Below are 15,559 nucleotides of genomic sequence, written 5' to 3'. Positions count from 1 at the left end.
TGTGGCCTCTCCCGTTGCGGAGCGCAGGCTCCGGACGCGCAGGCTCAGCGGCCATGGCTCACGGGCCCAGCCGCTCCGCGGCATGTGGGATCCTCCCGGACCGGGGCACGAACCCGTGTCCCCCGCATCGGCAGGCGGACTCTCAACCACTGCGCCACCAGGGAAGCCCAAGAAGACTGTTTTGAGGAATAAATGAATTAATGTATTTAGAGTCTTTAGATCTGCCTTGTTAATTGAAGCCACTTAAGAACGATGTTAATTAGTTTATCATCTCCTAAAAAATAAGACACACTGAAACGGAAAAAGAGAAAATGATCAGCCCACTCAGGAGTCCCTGGGGATGTCAAATGCTTCAGGCACTTGCATTTTCTTCTTTGCGTTGTTAGTAGTCAGCTTGACCCTCCCTTTTGAAGCTCCCACCACCTACGCCATCCCCCAGGAAGCTTCCAGATCAGACTGTGGGTTGCAAGGGCTCCTTACCTGGGCACAAAGACAGGGTATCAGAGATGAGGACCAAGACAACAGGGGATGGGTCAAGGTCCCTGTAGTCTCTTCCATCCGCTACTACCAATTCCATCACGTGCCCTCCCAGTGAAACTCTTTGGCCTCTTAAGTGCCAAATCACTGTGTGTGGGATGCCTGGTCACCCAGGAACCAAAACAGATTGTAATTCCAAATTTTCCATGAACACCCAAAGGGCAATGTGATACATTTAAACATCACACTGTATTTGCATCCAACAAATAATGTGAACGCACCATGATTTGTTTCATTTCCAGGGCTAACCTTTGGGAAATGCCCTCCTGAGATGGCTGGCTTGTCATTCTCAAACCCTGCTTGGTACATTAGCACTAAATGTCTCTTTACTTTTTAATAAGCACTGTTGCCGACCCAGAAAAAAGGTCTTGGTGAATCACATGTGTGTGCTGTATTAACTGAACCCGTCAGGTTCTGCTTAGCAAAAGGCAAAGTTCAGATACTTTGCAGCTGCACTGAACTTGATTTGAAAAGGAATCATCAAGCCTCAGCAGCTGTTACACCCTGATTATTCTGAAATCCTAAAGACAAAATAAAAATTTGTCAACTAAATTGATCATTGCTTTCGACCTCTCAGGGATACACGATTTATGTGTGGTACATACAAATGGGAGGCGTGTGGGGAGCTCTGGGTGCTACTCTGAGTTCCGTTAGTGGGATGGAAAATGATAGCAGGTGATGGCTTATGTTGAGGACACTGTGCCGGAGAACTGAGCTAATAAACACTAATATCATTCTCATTTTACAGATGAGGAAACCAAGGTTCACAGAAGTTTTGTAACGTGCCCAAGACCACCACAACTGTAAGGTCACCAGTAAGTGGTGAGGCTGGGATTTAAGCCACCATCTGACAGCAGGTCCACGGCTGTCACCCTGTGCTCTGTTAGCAGTCACGCATTTGTGGTCTCCCGCTAGATGGTGAGCTTACGGCACTCTGATCGCTAACATTTAGTGCCTGGCAGTGTGCTAAGCATTCTTAAAATATCATCTCCCCTGATCGCTGCTACATTGATCTACGAGGCAGGAACTGCTTTAATATCCATTTTCCAGATAAGCAATGTGAGGCTTTGAAGATAAAGGTCACCCAGGTTTTTTTTAGTGATAAAGCTAGGATTGTGCTTCCAGAACCAAACTTTTGCCCTCTCTCTTATTTGACTATCTAGCGCTGAACTTGGCACCAAGCTGACAACCAGTGATTGATGACTGGATGAGTGGATAAATGACTAGATCCGTGGAGAGGATCTCTGTGAAGTCAGGTGGAACCTTCACCTCCATACCCACGGCATCTTGCAAGGTGCCCAGCACACAACAGGTTGCTCAATAAATGTCTGTGCAAAGAATGACTGCTGCTATGACTCAATGCATGTGAACCCAGGGCTGATTCCTTTGCAGAAGAGGGAGAGATGTTTGATGATTATCTCCTAAGCTAAGCCTTTTCATTCCCTTCCTGCCCTCCATGATAACCACACAGAAATGTGCAAAGAAAATGGTTATGTTACATCTGGTGTCCTGCTGGATTAGCTTGTGGCCTGGGGGACATGATTGGCGCCAAGGATCATAATCCTTCACTCCCTATCTCTTTGCAAACAAAACTGACAAAATGCTCCCAGGGCTCTCTGAAGTAACCTTCACATTTGTGAACAGCCGGCTCTACACGCTTTTCTCCTGAGTGGGTGTCCCTCTCCCCTCCTCATCTCAGGAAAGAGGCCAGATGCAGGTACTGGTCCCCTCAGCATCATGCACTGTGTCAGCAGCTTCACCCCAGTAACGTGACACGTGTGAAATGAGCCCGCTTCTCAATGAGAAGAGTGCCCAGCTGCTTTTAGGGATGTGGAAGGGACCTGCTGGTCACCGCAAATCTCTCACCGGTGCATTGGAGTTTGACACTTAATATTCAAACCCAACTACAGGCTATGTACTCAGAGGATAAAACTCGGTAATAGCACACAGACTGATGGGCTGAGCATACAAACCTCCAGTGTAAAGACTCACTTAAGGGCTTTCTGCCACAAATGGAGCCAGAGTAGAGAGAGAAAAAGAGAGAGAGAGAGACTGGAAAGAGCAGAGTCATGGTGAAAACAAGTAAGGCAGAATCAGCATGAAAATCCCCAGTGCAATACAGCAATTTGATGGTGGTGGTGCTAGTGGGGCTTAGAAGACACAAAATAACTAAACAAAAATGTATATTGCTTAACAGTTTGACTCCTTAAATGATAGGGAATAACTTAAAAATACAGCACAATAGCTCATAATTCTGTTTCAATTCACCATATTCCATGCTCATTATTTTCCCCACCAGGGACTCAAAATAAGAGGAACATTTCTGGAATTACACATCTTCACAGAGAGACGTGCAAAAGGACAGTCTGGTACTTATGTGCCAATTGCCAAAACACAATTTTCCAACATGCATTAACCTAAGAAGTCTCTACCCTGTCTAGCTAATTTGATAGCCTCTACAGAATCTCACAGAGGGCTTAGCATGAAGTAGGCGCGTAGTCATTGCTGATGGATTAGACTTACTCTACCAGCAGGCGCATTCATACCTAGTTTTGCCTGTTTTATAGAAATTCTGAACTAAGCCTGTTGACTCTAAATCAGAGACCACAACTTGAAGTCGACGGGTCTAAATGGCCCATATGTATATAACGTTGAACCACTCACCATTTCAAATAACTTATGAAAAAAGTTGCTGACGCTTAAAAACCAACATTAAATATCTAGAATTCTGACTCACTTGGTAAACCGCAATATCCAACTGCACTGAGACCACGTTTTGCATGGCAAGAATCCCATGAGCTGAGTAGCCGTTGCTTCCTTTAGGAGAGGTGTGTGCTCTCCCCAGCCTCCGCCCATCTCAACTGCCTCGAGCCATGTCACTCGTATGTGTTACCTGCTCCGCTCTCCACAGGCATTTGGGTTTTTGATGTCTGGTTTAACTACTTAGAGTGTAAGGCAAACATTCTAGCTTCATTTTATTCACTGAAATGCTTTTCCTTCCCTCTTACGGTAAAAATTTATGCAATTCTTCCTTTTGCCCACACCCCCCCTGCCTGGAATTTTGACATGGTACAAACCCATGCAGGCGTATTGGCCATAAGAAGGGAATAAAAGGTTGACTCTGATGACATTCCAAGTAGTAAAGCAGATTTTCCCTTCTTGCTTTCATTATAATTGCAGAAATCTTCCAAAGGGGGAGAGATCTCATCCAACACACTGAGCTTTGAAAACTGTAGCTGTGATGATCACATCACTCACTCGCAGATACGACTTGCAGCCAGCAGCCCCCCGCAGCCTGCAGAATGCCAGGAAATTCCTCAGCATCACATCTACAGAACAAACGGACCTTTCTCAATGGTTCTAGACTTGTCTCTTGACCATCTCATGCTGCCCACTACCACCCAGCTGCCACATCTCCTGGGTCTTCCCCTGGTAGGTCTTACTTCCTCTGGTATCTGAGGTTTTACTCATCCTTTTTCCTTTGGCTGGAATCCCATTCCTTGACCCTCTGTAGAGGAAAACCACAGCCATGCTTCAAGGTACAATTCAAATATCATTTCCCAAGTGGAGTTGGAAGTATCTCTTCCCAGCCCATGGAGGCTAAACTAGCCTCTTTTCCCTTGGATTTCTGCGATCCTATATTCACATGCCCCCACTAAGATAACAGTGTATCTAAGTTATCTCAGAGTGATTTATCTCATAGATATTTATTGCTTGCCTCTCTCCAAACCTAGACTGTGAGCTTCTTGAAGGGAGGAAATTATTCCACTTCGTGCTCTGAGAGCTTATCAAAGGACCTGGTCAACACATATTTAAAGCAGAAAATGATGAGCCCAGACAGTCATAAGGATGCTTGGAAGAGGCAGAGCTTAAATCATGCTAAGAAGGATCAGCACAGTTTCTTGGGAGATGTAAGTTTTGAGGGGGTGTCTGGTGTAGAACTAAGAATGTAGACTTTGAAGCCAGAGTGCCTGAGTTTAAATTCCAGTTCCAATACCTTCTGGATATGTAAAGCATATTAATATTTGAGCTGGATTATGAAGGGTAGGTATGATTTAGACATGAAGGGAGACATCCCCCAGGTGGGGGAAAAAACAGAGTCAGGGAGGAAGAGAATTGTAGAAGCCCAGAGTCAACCACGTTGTAATCTTCAGTATGTCACTGTGTGTAGTGGAGAACAGGTTGAAACAGGCTGGAGCCACATCAAAAAGGACTTTGAATGTCAGTCTAGAATTTTTTTGAACTGTGTTTTGTAAGAAGTAGAGAACTGGAGTGTTCAGGGATGCAGCTCCCAAGCTGAGGTTTAGTTAACTATTTACTTCAGGCAAGTCTTTTCCTACCCACATCTGGAGAACAGCAAAGCTGGTAACAGGGAGGTGTGAAGTCATGAGGCATGGACAGTTCAGTGACTTTTTGACAGTGTGCCAATAAGACCACTCATCTGGAAGGGGCAAAAAAATCAGTCAGTGTAGCAACTTCCTGGGATGAAACACAAATGGATGAGAAGAGGTCCCCTCTCCAAATCATTCTGTTGGTTTCTTTGAGACACTATCTAAAATTCTACAAGAAAAAGCAGGACTTAAGGCCAGTAGAAACATGAATATTAATAGGTTGGTTTTAATGTTTGAATATCTCTGTTTGACACTGGATTATTGAGCAATTTTAATTTCTTGGTAAATTCTCAGAGCTACCTCCCACCAAAGAAAAATTCACATATAATTACATTTTCTTTAAAAAAAATTTTTTTTGAAACTCTTTCCTCCCATGAGAAGCCACTAGAGTTATTCCTACCAGATTATTCTATGTGATACTTCATTGGAAAAATACCAATTTCTTTATTAAGTGCACCTTCCTTACTTTAATGCCAGAGTTCAAAGGCACACCAGGATTCACTGATACTGGTCATAAAGAAAAAGACATTCTAGGGACTTCCCTGGTAGCGCAGTGGTTGAGAATCCACCTGCCAATTCAGGGGACGTGGGTTCAATCCTTGGTCTGGGAAGATCCCACTGCTGTGGAGCAACTAAGCCCGTGAGCCACAACTACTGAGCCCGCATACCACAACTACTGAAGCCCATGCACCTAGGGCCCATGCTCCGCAACAAGAGAAGCCACTGCAATGAGACGCCCGCGCACCGCAACGAAGAGTAGCCCCCACTCGCCGCAACTAAAGAAAGCCTGCGTGCAGCAACGAAGACCGAACACAGCCTAAAATAAATAAATTTATTTAAAAAAAGAAAAAGACATTCTTTTACCCTATACAGTTTAGATCTGAACACACACACACTCACACACACACACACACACACACACACTCCAACAGGAAGTCTATAGTTTTAGGAGATCCTAAACTTTAGGAAGGGAAAAAAAAGTGAATAAGGGAGAGACTGGGAGTAGAAAAAACAAATCTCATCCCTGTAGTTTCCACCACCTCCTGCGGTGCCACCCTGGCAAGAGACTGCATGACCTTCATCTAGAAGAATTTAGTGTCTAGAGTAGAAAGGATCATATCCTTTATTTGTAATTGTACATTTCACACAATAATAAAAGCTGCCCCCTCACCACCATAGACACTTTCAGTATTAATTGAGCACCTAATAGGTACGAAATCCTTTTGTCCCCCAAGTGTGTTAAATGCATCTTAACCACAATAGGAACAGTGCTCTAGTGTTACTCTCCTTTGTTTTCCACATTCCACATATTATTCATACTGAAATTACTGCTGTTTACCATCACAATCCATGCTGGCTCTTATCACACGTGACTAATTGTACCTTTCAGGCAGACTGGCAGAATTCATGACAAGGTAGTTTCTAAACGCAATAATCCAAGCGCCGTTTCCCCCTTTGTCTAAAAATGCTGTGGCCACAATTTTCCACATTTCTACACTTTTCCCCTCATTTTGCTTAAAAGCATTGGTCCTCTCTTATGATCTTGTTGCCTCTTCTCTCTATTCCCCTCGTTAAGCTGTTATATTTCCATTTCATTCTCAACTATCAAAGGTATTCAGATTTCCCCGTCCTCCCTTCTCTTCCTACACTGCTTCGTGAAATCATTATTCTCTCATTGTAGGCTGATTCTTTATATTACTCATTCAATTTGCTCTCTTTACCAATGGCCTCAAATCCTTACTACATTCAGAAAACATTTGCATTATTTTGTTCCTTCAAATTGCCTGGGAGGCATTTTTCCCCAGGATGCATCTATCTCTACCTTTCCATTTCGTAATTCTTATTCTCTGCATCTTCTTTTTACTGCAGCTACATTTTGGTTCAAAATTAGTATTGTTTGTGGATGAGACAGGTGCTGGTCATGCTATTAAATGGAAAGCTACTCAAAATGGCATAAGAAAGCAGCATTCGAGCAATTTCCAATGAACAGCTATAGTTCTATAATATAAGCATTGACGCGCTCACGGATGTCTCCCTTCTTCTTACTGTTGTGATTAAAATGGGAGCTGATTGGGATGGTACCAGTTAGCATCTAAGTCGAAATGAATGACTTCCTCATTTCCTAGTGGTTACACAAAAGGCATGCCTCGGTGGGGTTTTACTCTTTGCGGCACCAGTCAGAGGTAGAAGGTCAACTTCCTCCGTCAATCTGATTTCACTCTTCCCAACAAATCAATGAAACCATACCTCTGACACTGACATCTGCAAAGACTGCTCAATGGTGTGATTTGAAGGAAAGATCATCCTCATTACTAAACAGATGAGTACATTCCTTTATTAATCTAAAAATAACTCCCCAAAAGTCTTTCTATAACTTGTGTACAAACAAAGGGCATCACTGGTAAAAATGATAAAAGCTCATTCTGTTAAAAGTCAGGACCCACATGTAATGTTACTTAACCTTTCTCACACTACTGGGAGCTAAAGTAAATGGTTCTGTACCCTCCCAGGGTGACAGAGTATTAACAAGAAGCATTACCTTGAAAACTAATGTCCAAGAATTACTGATGGTTCCAGTAGACTGTAAAGCTCCAGGATTACAATCCACCAATCCCCACCAGGGACTACCAAAAGCACGTTCTAAAATTCACCCCAGCACAGAGGCATATCGAGATGTTCTGCCCCTGTCTGATTACAGACCTAAGACCTTGCTTCAGCTACTGAAGCAGTGAAGACAGGCAGTGGACAGTCTTAACAGCATGAGTTTGAAGCCAGAGTTCCCAGATTCAAATCCCAGCTCTGCTTTCTCCTGGAAGTGCACCTTACTTCACTGAGTTTCATTTTTTTCAACCTAGAGATAATAAAAGCCATCACGGTACCCACGCTAGGATTTTCACATGGGTTGGAATGAAATTACAGACATCCAGTAGTAAGTATACAGAGTGGCACCCACAGGCTCAAAAACCCTTGCTACTCAGAGAGTGATCCATGGGTTGACACGCTCCTATCATGGCGGAGCTGGTTAGAAAAGCCGAATCTCAGGCTGTCACCCAGACCTGTTGAATCAGAATCTGCATTTTTAACACAATCTCCCGGGTGATCTGTATGCACAAAACAGCTTGAGAAACACTGCTACAAATAACTTTTCACATCATTCTGATAAGCACTGTTGACCACAAACATTTTCTCCATAAATTTCAACAATTTAGAGATAAAATTTTAAGGGAAAATAATCTTCCTATTTGTATACTGAATCAGAGCACACACATCTCATCTGGGTACCACATGCAGCTAAGAGTTACATCAAGTCTTGAAGTGGAATGTAGGGGCCAAATGCCTTATAGAGGTTTGTTTCTAGGCACAAAAGCTTGGAGTGTGCAGAGTGCACTGATACTTAACACTGCCTGTTTTTCCTTTGATAAGAAACTGGAGTTTAATTTTTTTGTAGGAAAGGGAAATGCGTGTAAGCTAAATTGAAAATCTCATCAGAAGAATTTAAGTTCTACCAATACCTCCTATAGAGTTGCTAGTTCAGGAACAATAGCATGATACTTTTAAGTTTCTCTAACATTTAAGTAAATATGCTTAATTTTAGACATGCAGACATGAGAAATGGAGAAAAGTTTTAACATGCCATGTTATATGTTACACATGTATGTGTTTCGGTGTATGTGCATGTGTGCGCATATACACAGATACTTTGAGCTAGCAATCTGCAAAGATTTTCATTTCCTCCTTGCTATTAAATGTTTACTCAAGCAAATGTTTATTAAAGCCCAACTATGTGCCAGGCATTGCACTGTGTTAGCAGTGGTGAGAATGATGCTGGATGAAATCCAGGAGACTGTGAATGCTGTAGTATTTGGTACTGTAGCCGCAATGCCCAGCACCAGGTCTGACACACAGTAGGCACTCAAAACACACCCGTTGGCTAATTTAATGAATACCATATTGCCATATACCAATTATAATATAGGACTGTTAACATGTTTGTTTTCTCCTGAAAATATTGCCAGCGTAATTCAGAGTCTGAACAGATGGATGAGACAGAGCAAGTAACACCACAACTATTTTGGGCAGCGCTCGTTGGCCATCTTCAATACGGATTAGTCACTTTGTTCCCTTAACCCTCCATTTCAACTTGAGAATAATAAAGTTACTGAGTTCACTCTTGGAGACTTCCTGCAAATGTGTCTTCTCTAGATGCCACCTGTTAGTATCAAATGACTTTAAACACCCTTGGGTGGGGTGTTCGGACTGTCACGGGCTTCACCCTTGCCTTAGCATTTTACACCCAGCCCAACTCAAAACGTGCAGATTTCTGTAGGCATTTGGGTTTAGACCCCTTGATCTAATTCTCCAATTTGTTCACTCTTCATTCATTCAATCTAATATATCCTGCCTGTCAAATCTGTGCCAGGCTCCATCCTAGGTGTGGAGAAGATACTGCCGTGAGTGGAAAAGATACGTCCTGGCCCTCACAGACCTTGAACTCTAGTGCAGGGATCCAGAGATGGAACAAAGAAATCAGCAATGTCATTTAGGGTAATTAGCTTCCCCCAAGTCCAGTCTTCCTTGTATCAAAGCCTATTGAATGGGACGCACTGGGGGGATATCTGTCACCCAAGACCTACGTCGCCAGGGGAAGCCTCTGCTACACAGGGAAGCCTATGCAGTATTGGGGGAGTCACCTTTCCCCCTTTGGGGTAGCCTCGGGTCATTCTCCAGTTCAATGGGTAAATAAAAAGACTCTAATGGAAACTACCAATAGCACAAGAGACATCTGCTTAGAGTCCATGCAGGGCTATTGATAATTCAGATAGCACTGATTAAGAATATGACTGCTTAACTCCTAGAACTCACAAAACATAAGCTTACATTCCTCATGACCATGGTTTCATCATCAGGGTTACCATGTTAACTCTGAGACTACCATGTCCTAAGTGTAGTAAATAAGTCTAATTCCTACAGCAATCATGAAAAGCAGGTACAAGCATCTTCAGTTTATTAATATTAAGGAGAAATAGAGGTACAGACTTGAAGAAACTCATCCAAGGCAACCAGGAAGAAGGAAGGTCACCGAGCTTGGATTCACACCAAGGTCAGACATTTCAAAAGTTCTCGCATGTCTGAGTCAAGACTCTGAACTTTTCCCAAGTTACTGTCACTGGGAATGTGTCTTTAATGACACATTTTAAGATACAAGGAGACTCAGGACTCAGAGCCCTTTGGAAAGAGAGGAAAACAGAGGTGGGGGTTAGAAATGGATGCCATAGCACTGATGTCAGTGGAGCCCTCCTGCTGAGACTCAGCCTCTCTTGAATTATTCAGAGTGTTGCTTTGGAACCTATTTCAGCATTTTGCCTGGAAAGAAGGCCATAAGTGAACATTTATTATTGGTGCCAAGGTGGTGTATAATTAATATGTTGTTGCAATACATTTCACCTGCCTTGAGCTTACTCTAATAATACTGGCTCAGTTTGAAATAAATAATGCTTCGCCGACTGCATGTTATACCACTTTTAGACAAGAAGTCTCCATTTATGTAATTCCGTGACTGATGATTTATTGTTGCATTCCTCCTCAGGTTACGTTTACATCCATGTAAGTAAGGTGCTTCTTGGTAGACCCTGATGTCTCCAGTACAACTAGAGCTTTCACAAAGAGGACAGCGGAAGAATGGAATCTACCTAGAATCAAAGACCCCTCTGATGTCGCTGACAGGCCCTATTCTCAATTCTTGGCCGTGGAGACTGCAAAATATGAAGGTTGATGGGCCAGTACTTGGGAACAGGATAAGCAGGGAGGAGATCCAAGCCAAGGGGATGGTCATTTACATCCTTAAACACAAACTCTCACCAGAAGGAAAAGTAGAAGGTCTCACTGCTTCAGAATGCATGAGACAGACATATCTCTCTCATTGTGCATTAGAATCAGCACTCAGCAATGCCCAAGAGGTGTTCGGGGAATGAAAACCTTTAGCCATATACAGAGATGTGGGATTTCAGGGTTCTGGGCTCCCACAGACATGGACATGTACTATCAATACTGAGCTTAATATATTTAGTATCCGGAATTCCAAACTTGCAAATGAACAGAACTCCCCCATCCCATTCCAGTACTATCGTGACAGATCCCTCAATATTTTTAACCATTATTTTTAAAATTTTATTTATTTGTTTGTTTGTCTGTTTGTTTATTTATTTATTTAGTTTTTGGCCGCATTGGGTCTTTGTTGTTGCGCGCGGGCTTTCTCTAGTTGCGGCGAGCGGGGGTTCCTTTTCGTTGTGGTGCGTGAGCTTCTCATTGTGGTAGCTTCTCTTGCTGTGGAGCACAGGCTCTAGGCACGCAGGCTTCAGTAGCTGTGGCACACAGGCTCAGTAGTTGTGGCTCGCGGGCTCTAGAGCGCAGGCTCAGTAGTTGTGGCGCACGGGCTTAGTTTCTCCGCAGCATGTGGGATCTTCCCAGACCAGGGATTGAACCCGTGTCCCCTGCATTGGCAGGTGGATTCTTAACCACTGCGCCACCAGGGAGGTCCCATTAACCATTATTTTAAATATTACTTTCTCTTGATTCCCTATAGTAAGTACTGAAGCAAAACTACAATGATAAAAACCCAAATTTCTGAGGTTTCTGTGCCTTTTTCAGCGTGAGCCTACCTATTTTGAATGTTTCTTCTAAACCGCTGTTTCAGCAAATTCCCCCATACTCTAGGGTTTTATGTGTCAGGCAAGGGAATGACAAACATGCTAGCCACTTGGAAGTGTATTTGTTTTCACCCCCTTTCACAAACTGCAGTTAATAAACCTTTAATAAGAAGAACAGGGGCTTCCCTGGTGGCGCAGTGGTTGCGCGTCCGCCTGCCGATGCAGGGGAACCGGGTTCGCGCCCCGGTCGGCGCGTCCGGAGCCTGTGCTCCGCAACGGGAGAGGCCACAACAGAGGGAGGCCCGCATACCACAAAAAAAAAAAAAAAAAAAAAAGAAGAACGATGTTTTCTTCATGCACCCGTATATAATGTGAACAGGGTCCCAATACCTCTAAGACAACCCAGCATGAATGCCACTTAACTGAATACCAATGACTGATCGGGGGAAATAATTTCTCTTCCCGCCAGAGGCTCCAGGGTCAGGGGCATCCTGCTCCATGATTGAATAGTTGTCCAGTTTACAAGGTGGCATGAAAGAAACGAAGGTCCTCCCCACTTTTTGGAATCATGCCCGACCTGCCCTGACTCAAGGAAAACACTAACACCATATTAAAAGCTATAAATATTGTTGTTGTGGTTTCTTCCTCTGGCATACAGGTAAGCAAATGGCATTCAACGAATAAAAACATTTGCTCTAGTTCTGTAGTTCCTTAAGCCAGCATCTCCACCACTGGTTCTGAATGTGATGTTTTATCTAGACAGGATAGTATATGTTAAGGCCTCATTAGCACAGTGATTCTTCCAAATATTGGCAGCTTACCAGCAAGCATCATTGGGGTTTGCTTTAGGTACAGGTGTGAACTGGTTGAAAATTGATTTCTGAACTACCCCCAGAGCTGTCCTGATGGCGTAGGCAAAGAGATTGAGCGAACTAGTTAATTTCAGTGCCATTAGCAAAGCCAAAGAATGAACAGGGATAAAATTGCAAGAGGAATTATATTTTCTATCTGCTAAGTAGATAATATGAATAATGGGGTGAAATGATTACCATCCACCATTTAAGCACCCATGGCCTAGATGTTGTGTGAATCTAATTAATAGTCAATGCTCTTTATAGAATGACATTCAAAACAAGCACAGGTAAAGCTCTTTCCCTCCATCTATTCGAGCACTATCCACATCCCACGAGGATCAACACAAAGAACTGCTTTCCTACATTTCAGTCATGTACTTGGAAAGCCTTCCCTCTCTCTTTCCCTCCAAATAAGAACAGCTTCAGGAACAAAGCTGGTTTCACATTAGATAAGCCAGGAGTAGGCAATAAATTTAAAATGCCATTGCAGGTAATTTGGCCACATCTGCCACTCACTGTCAAACTACTGAGGCCTTTCCAGAGATATGCAACTTCTAATTAGAGGATGGTAAAGAAAGAAAGAAAAAGTATGTGTATATGTAGATGTATCCATTGTAGATCCTCCTACAGTGTGTCACTGTGAATCTCTGTCACTCTTTGACTAATGGCATGTAGAGACATTTGGATGAACTGGGGCAAAATCTATGAAGGTAGACACCCTTCCTGGTTTAAAATCACCCAGATTTTGGAGGGAATGTTCATTTTCTTCCTGTTCTTGATGCTCAGTGATACCTATACATATTATTTGAAGTTCAGCCAGTGCAACCGGACCAAGAAATGGATTGTTGATGTTTCCACTTCAACTGCAGAGTCTGCTTGAGAAGAAATGGGATAAACCAGAATACACAGAAAATTTAACCTATTCTCTGTAGTATAAAACAAACAGTTAGAAGTGAGGATTTTAGCATCACCTAGATACTGAATCAAATCCTGGCTTAGTCAGTTGGCAACAGTGTGACAATGTATACAACTTCTTAATCTCTTGAAGTATGGATTCTCCTACTTGTGAACTGAGGGTACTAGAACCTACATAACATGTAGGTTGTAAGGATGGATTAAATGAAACATTGTTTACAAAGCTGAGTGGGATAGGGAGGGCGGGAGGGAGGCCCAAGAGGGAGGGGATATGGGGATTTATGTATGCATATGGCTGATTCACTTTGTTGTACAACAGAAACTAGCACAGCATTGTGAAGCAATTATACTCGAATATGTATAAACAAACAAACAAACAAACAAAAACAAAGTGCTTCTTGAAGTATCTAGCATACTTCCCTGGTGGTGCAGTGGTTGGGACTCCATGCTCCCAGTGCAGGGGGCCTGGGTTCGATCCCTGGTCAGGGCACTAGGTCCCACATGCATGCCGCAACTAAGAGTTCGTGTGCCACAACTAAGGAGCCAGCAAGCCGCAACTAAGGAGCCCGCCTGCTGCAACTAAGACCCAGTGCAATCAAATAAATAAATAAATATTTTTTTAAAAGCCACTATCTCTCTGAATTCTTTAAAAAAAAATTTTTTTCTATAGAATACAGGGAATGTTCAGCAAATGAAAAAGCATTATTAGTATGCAAAGCTCGCTCTCCATGGTTCTGAAGACTTCCCGGTTGAAAGGAATCTGATGGACAGGTTGCTTAAATGTCCCTCAAGAGAAGGGACCCAGTACAAGTTGTGGAGAAGGCCCTGGAGTCATAGCCAGCTGTAAAATTCACTGTTCAGAAAAGGAGACGAAAATTACCTTGTTAAAATTTCCCTTAGATTTTTCACTTTGAGATTACACCACGTCCATCTGTCTTTAGGACGGGCATGCTGATCTATGCACAATCTGGAACTTTTCCCAAGAACTAGTCAATACTCAGGAATTTAGATGAAGACAGCTTCTCTCAAAATTAAACCTAAGAGGTGATACCTTTAATTCAGAGCTTTTACTTCTCGGCATATGCAGGTAATATTCTTTCTCTACTCAGAAGCATAGTAACTTACCACTCCAAAGAGAATACAAAGAATAGTCTTTGTTTTGGCTGCTGATAAACACTTAGCCATTTCTGTCCCTATATGCCCATTATGGCCTACTTTTCTTCCACTTTCTCTCCATTCAAGTCAGGCAGGAGGCAGGGCAGCTTGTCAAATTGCCTGGGCTCACACTCGGACCAGTTCATAGAGTAGCAGTGAGATCTCGGGCAAGTTATTGAATCACTCCCATCTTCATGCCCCTCAGGTGTTTTCTATGCGGATTCAGTGAGAAATACATAGAAAGCCTCAACACTAGTCATGGTACCCAGTGAGCACCCACAGAATTCAGCTGCTACTATTAGGAATATTGCTCTTCCTATTAACACCACCAGTGCTATTCCTTACTCAATGTTGCCACATAAAACAGTGCAAAGGCCCCACTCCATGTCTGTTTCTTGTACTCTGGATACTACCCTCCCTCCTCTGCTATGAATTCCAGAGCAAAGCCCTTCAAGGCCCACACCCTCGGTGAAGCTACTTCTCCCCTGGCACATTCATGACGGTTTTCTCAATGACCGATTTACTAATCTGACATATTATTTTAAAGTCTGAGCTCTGGAGTCATTTCGCAGTCTCCTAGCTCTACCACTCCCACGCTGAGTGACAGTGGCCAGTGTACATAATCTTCTGAGATTCACTTTCCTCGTCAGTAAAATGGGACCGTGACAGTGCCCATTCCATAAGGTTGTGGCGACAATTCAGTCAGACAGTATCTGTAAATTGCCTGTCCCAGCATCTGGTGCAGAGTAAGCATCTCTGAATGTTAGCTGCTCAATATTATTATAATTTATAGCCCATTACATCCCCCACCATATGCTCAATTGATGCGAGCTCTCTTGCCTTTTTGTGTGCCAGTGGGCTATCAACATGTAGATCTGTTAGGCTGAGCACCTTCCTAGACACATATGTCCAAAAACTCAAAGCAAAAAGAAATAGCCACTTTACATATGAAGGCTCAGGCATTTGGGCTTGTCCCTGGGGTTTCCTGTTCATAAGTGGCTACACGTTCAACATAGTCAAAGCCCTTGGGATGTCCCTGGTTCAGGCACTGGCTGGGATG

The sequence above is a fragment of the Physeter macrocephalus genome, chromosome 14 (assembly GCF_002837175.3).
Source record: "Physeter macrocephalus isolate SW-GA chromosome 14, ASM283717v5, whole genome shotgun sequence".
Classification (NCBI taxonomy): Eukaryota; Metazoa; Chordata; class Mammalia; order Artiodactyla; family Physeteridae; genus Physeter; species Physeter macrocephalus.
This window is presented reverse-complemented; position numbering follows the sequence as displayed.